Source organism: Protobothrops mucrosquamatus, unplaced genomic scaffold (assembly GCF_001527695.2).
Source record: "Protobothrops mucrosquamatus isolate PMUCROS unplaced genomic scaffold, P.Mucros_1.0 scaffold401, whole genome shotgun sequence".
NCBI lineage: Eukaryota > Metazoa > Chordata > Lepidosauria > Squamata > Viperidae > Protobothrops > Protobothrops mucrosquamatus.
The window spans coordinates 741,542-747,541 of NW_015386732.1; the positions used below are offsets into that span (position 1 = coordinate 741,542).

Sequence of the window (6,000 nt, forward strand, 5' to 3'; positions counted from 1 at the left end):
GCAGCATTCCCACGGTCACGTGATCAAAATTCAGACACTAAGTAACTGACTCATATTTATGACAGTTGCAGTCATGTGATCACCTTTTGCAACCTTCTGACAAAGTCAGTGGGGAACCAGATTCATTTAACAATCATGTCACTCTTAACAACCGCAGTGATTCACTTAACAACTATGGCAAGAAAGGTTGTAAAATGGGGCAAAAATTCACTTGACAACTGTCTCATTTAGCACCGGAAAGTTTGGGCTCAATTGAGTTTGTAAGTCAAGGACTATCTGTACTTTAGCTCTTAGTGCCATATTGTAGACTCTACATTTTTCTTTTCATTCTTGGCGGCCTTTCAATATTAAATTGAGGGCACGAGATGGCTCTCTTCTCGTCATATGATTAAGTACACAGCTGCTACATTCAGATAAATGGAATTTGAAAGTAGTCTGGCATAGAAAGAGCCTAAGTGTGATTCCAGCCTACCTTTTGCATGAGGTATTATTTTATGACAGGGTGCTGCTATGGCTGGTACTATGGCTGTTTTCAAGGGCTTGGTAAACCTACTGATTAATCCAACCAAGCAGACAGCTGTTTTTTAAAGCAGTATAAATTGCAAAACAAAATGCTGATACTGTTCTCCGGTTTTGCAAGAAATAAAAACTTTCAGTATCGAAATAAGTCACTCACTGGAGACCTTCAGTAGCAGTGCAGGGCCCAGAAGAAGGAGAACCAACTGTAAAGAGACACTGGAAGAAGATTCCAGCAACGCAAACAGGTTAAGCTACGTGTTCAAGCAGTTGTGATACATTAGAATGGCAAATGCCCAAAATTCCTACCACAGTTATATAGGAAAAGGACTTTCAGTATTTTATGGGCAGAAGAACTGTAGAGGCAGCAGGGAAATGTGTGCTAGCTCATATGTAGAAGGGTGGGAGGGAGCTGGGGACTTTTCTGTCAAGCAGGGTAAAACAAGCCTTGCATTTGCTGACTTGCCAGGAATAGAATCATACTTCAGCTGTGCTACTGTGAGCCCAAATGCTAAGCCAGTAAGGAACCCCAGACATAATGCCTTGCTTTAACCTTGCATTTCCCACAACAGCCTTCTAATGCCTTAAATATGTGACATGGTAAATTAGAAATCATTTTAAAAAATACAAACAGAAAAGCACCCCACATTGAGCCATACCATCCACAATATTAAGGCCACGTATCAGAACTCTATGTTAATATAAGATTTCATTAACTTAAAAGTTTAACTGCATTTGGCTAATCATGCAGTATTTTTAATTATTATTATTTGTATTATTTTCCATGTAGTCATCAGGACCGGAGTTGAACTTTGATATTACTTGCGGGTGGATCAGCAAACAGCACAATCCTGTATCATTCAGGAGGCAATTTAATGGGATTTACTTCTCAGTAAGAATTGCTCTGTAATGTCTTGTTTGCTTGCATGCAAATAAACCACAACCTGCATTATTCACAAGTTGTACAACCGTCAGTTGTTTTCCAGGACTATGGGGAGTAAAGCAAATTAACAACAAATAATTTTATTATAAATGTAATGGGTAAAAATAGCAATTTCACTGTTGCTCTGTGCATCTCAGAATTACTCAGAAGTAATTTCCATTGTACTGAATGGTGCTTATTCCCAGACTGAAGTATTCAGGATTGGAGCCCTTGTATCCCAAATAAATATTGCCTTTTCATAAATAGAAATAACCACAGGTCATGTACATATGGTTCCTTGTGTAAATAATTGGTTTAATCATTAAATAAACTTGAAAATGCTGTGAATGCGATTCACAGGCACAGGATTGAAATAAATAGGAGGTGTTGACTCCAGTGAGATGTGGTTCCCCTCTCCCTGCCTAACATTCCTCATCACTCTGATGCCACTTTTATTTTGCTTTCTGAATTTCCCACTATCTGTGGACTGTCCATTTACTTCTTTTGGATAAGCAAGAGAAAGAGGGCATCAGTCTGAGTCCTGTGTATTTTTCTCATAAACTCTATTCATCAGGGAAAATAGCTCCAGAAAAATGTTTAAGATAATGTTAGTGATATGCCACGGACTAGATTGGTTTGTAGTTTGTTTTATGCTTCACTATTTTATCTGGACAAATATTTATATATTTTCAGATGACTTGGGACATTTTCTAATTTTCCTGTGCTGCAGAATCACCAAAAATGTCCATGACTGAAATTCAAAAAGTATACATAATCCATTACCATGCTTGAATAAAATGAAACTATGCCCCATGGTTATTATTAAAATTATGTGACTGAATGAAGATGAGAGAGTTAAACTTGTACATTTTGTAGAGCTATCATTGACATAATAAAATATTCTCATAATATGGATTTTTTTTCAATGATTGGCTGTTTTAAATGACAAATGATGTAGGAAAACTGCCATTTTCTTTGTTTTAAAAACTTATATGTAACTGATTGTGGAGCATACAAGGAATTTGTATGCTTCTTTAAAGTGAAGAAGAAAAGGAAAGCAAGAAGGAAAAAATATTGGTTCAAGTGTAAACCATCTTAATAATTCTTTATGGAGTGATTAATTTCCTAGACAGTCTCTTCAAATAATCTAAAATATGAACAATGGTGGGGATTTTTTGCAAAGAGTATTACTTTTATTGTTCTAAATTAAAGTTACAGATATATTGCGTATTTATTTATACATTTATTTATACATTTTCTCTGAAGTCTGATTTCTTTTTGTATATCACTGAGATTTTGAAAATATTTTTTTCCAGAAAACAGAATTAAGCAAGAGAGAACAATTGTGCATGGTCTTTTCTTAGCAATTTTAGAAAGTGTAAATTCATTGAATTAAGTAAAGCTATTCTGCTTTTTGTACAGAATAGGAAAAAGGAAGGAAAGAAGGAACTCATTGTTTTGAAATCATATGACATCTTCTTGCCTTACTAAGTTTAGAACAAAGAATTGCATATGTATATCCAATGCATTTCAAATGCAGTTAAGGGCCATATATACATGCTCTCTAGAATACCTAACCCTGGACAATTGTTACCATTTAGGGTTAAAGAAAAACACGTAGTGGAAAACTGAACTAAATTACCATTCATTATGTATTCTAAAACTATAGAAATGTATGATACAAATTCTACAGCCATATCCGGAAAGCCCAAAGGACTATTTTTAGAGGAAAAAAAGTTGTCTATTTAGTTTTTCAGTATTTAAATGGGTGTGCTTTGAGAAATAGCCCAGTGAAGATTCATTGAGATGAATAGGACAAGCACAAGATGTTTTTTTATAAGGTTTGTCCCATTCTGTAATGTCTTGTATCTGCTCAGTATAGGATAATGAGCAGCATGTTACAAAGAAATAAATATGCTTACTGCAGAGTGTTAATATATCTTCTGAGAAAATTTGCCACTATTAAAGTTCTACAATTCCACATGCATTCAGATAAAATTTAAATTCCATTTACTGCTAAACATGTTCTTGAGGAAGGACTTAGAATGGGCCATGGTACAGTACTAATATTATCTTACTAAGATGAATTTTAAGTAGTGATTAATATTTTAAAATGGAATATGTTTTAAAAATTGATCTACTAATATTTTGTTATCACCTTCCTAGCTTTATGTAATATGTCAATGCCTAAAGTTAACAATTAGGTTTAATATTAAAAGTAAAAAAAATCTGGACAGTATGGTTTTGGTGGTCATGCTTATTTATTGTGTAAAAAAAATGGGTTTTTCAGGAGCAACAACATATTTTTTGGTAAAAAGGAACATAAAGAAAAAAATCTATCTAGATTTTATAAAGATGTATCGTATTAGAAGTTGTTTGGGTTCTTATATTCCATAAAAACTTAAAGCGTAATATCTTAGTGACCATATTATGAAATTATTTGATGGTATCTGGGTTTCTGTCTGTTTATCCAGCTTTTTCTTTCTTTACAACTTTCTAGAATTAATTGTTTTTCAGAACGGGATTTTTTTTCAAGGAATATATTTATCCCCATTTAGTAATGAACATGGTACATTAAGGAGTTTTACAGAGCATTGTAGTCTTCCACAATATGTTCACTGGCTTTTATGCTGAAAAAAATATGTAAGCAATTGCAATATAAAAGTTTAGTTCCTTTGAATATCCAGCTTTATAAATTATATTATCCTTTTCTCCAACATAATTTGTACCACTGTTTAAAATTAGCAACCGTTAGTAATACTTCACAAATTTTAAAATATTATTACAAATGTCCTTGGCATTCTTCTGGAGCAGCTGCATGGTTTTAACAGATATCAAGACAAATCAGCTGTTCTCTTATGTTTCACTTAAATAAGAAAAAAAAGTCAGAATGATGGTGAGAAAGATACCAAATTTCTTACATGAAATAGGAACCATGGAAATCCATTGGATTGACTTCCAAAAGTGTATTAAATCTGAGAAGTTAAGAGTTGAGTCCTTGTCTTTTGAAAGCAATATTGTGCACAGGAAAAATATGGAAATATATTCTGTATGAAATGTCTTTAAAATAGTTGAACAATACTTCCTTAAAGATTTGTCTGATACATGAACAATAATTCTGAATTTCTTAAGAGAATAACTTAATGTGCCAAATTAATGTCACAATTTATCTATCTGTTGTTCTGTGCTCTTTAAACCTGTGTGCCAGACAGTATGTCAGTATGGAATCTGGTTGTGAAAAGCAATTTCATATGTTCATTTTGTATATAATATTAGTCTTGGACTAAAAAAAAATAAAATCAAAACTTGATTACTTGTTTACAGAAATGCTTTCCATTTGTTTGACAGTTTGTAAGAATTGCTCTGAAGCATAGTTAAAAGCACAAGCTTGTGAAAATAGAAATTCATCATAAAAAATTCTGCTCCTCCCCAAATATGTCTTAGCATTTGATCTTTTTTCCCACGTCTTTGCTGTAATTAAAATAAGATTGCCTTTTAAAATGTTATCCTTTGCAAACTGCTTGGTGGTGTTAAGACATAAACAGTTGTGCACATTGAATTCTCTGCAACTAATATGAAAGCACTATTACATTCCCACTTTTCTTCCCATATTCCAGCTTCTGCTTCTAGTAAAATCAGCAAAATTTGTACGTGACTGCCTTTCACATTCCCTTTAAGGTAAGTTAACTCCAGTGGCTATATTCAAAAGATAATTTTTATAGTATTTTACAGGTTGGACAAATTTAATGTAGGTATAACATAGCTGATGAAATGTAATTTATCTCTTTCACTATTTACTTCAAAATTAAAAGGCATGGGTGTGGGATGCGGTTTTCTTTCCTTTTTCTCCCTACTATATTATTCTGCACGAGTGTGTATAAATGTCCTCAGCCATTTTGTCTTCACTGGCCCATCTGATCTTTAAAGTTGATCTTACTCATCAAAAAAGTAACAGGCACTGAATTTCCCTGGGCAAGTTTGCCTTATCAGAGTAATTATTGGAAAACAGCACATTTCTCAAGCCTCTCTATTGGAACATAACATTTTAGACACTCAACCATTTTTGGTTACAGGCATGGTTTTATAAGGGAATTATCAGGCAGACAGCAAATAGGCATTAATATTATCAATCTATCTAGTAAAAAGAAATTATGAAAACTCACCAGTGCCCTTCTTCTCCAGGAAGATGTCCCCGTCAGCACCTGCTGAGGGTTTTGTTGATTAAACTGACAGGTAAAAAATTCCTGTAGAATAAAGCCAGACCAGCTGGCTTTGAAGAGAAACCCCCCAGGTTGGGTCCTGTTTGCCTCACTCACCCTCTGCACCGAAGACAGGAGCTTTTTCCCCTTTGCTGTTGACCTGTAAGATGCGTGATTTTCATGCACAAGTGTCTGGCAGGCCTGGGCCCACCTGCTCCTGTCACTCTGGAGTAAATTTAGCTGTAAAAGGTATCGCTGTCAACCAGACCTTTGTGAGTTCTGGCAAAAGAACACAGAATTACTCTGTCCACAAAGCATGCTGTACATTCAGTTGGGAAATATCAAATCAATAGCCCTACCCAA

At 34.2% G+C, this 6,000-nt stretch overlaps 1 protein-coding gene across 1 annotated transcript in view; it reads right to left on the reverse strand.

The window, feature by feature from the left end:
- The window catches only part of MEF2C (myocyte enhancer factor 2C), a 183,063-nt gene extending 177,272 nt beyond the window's left edge, over positions 1 to 5,791 (reverse strand). The window contains exon 1 of the mRNA XM_015816137.1: positions 5,602 to 5,791. The gene's annotated coding sequence lies outside the window, so the exon portion shown is untranslated. The remainder of the gene's footprint in view (positions 1 to 5,601) is intronic.
- Positions 5,792 to 6,000: the final 209 nt, after the last annotated feature.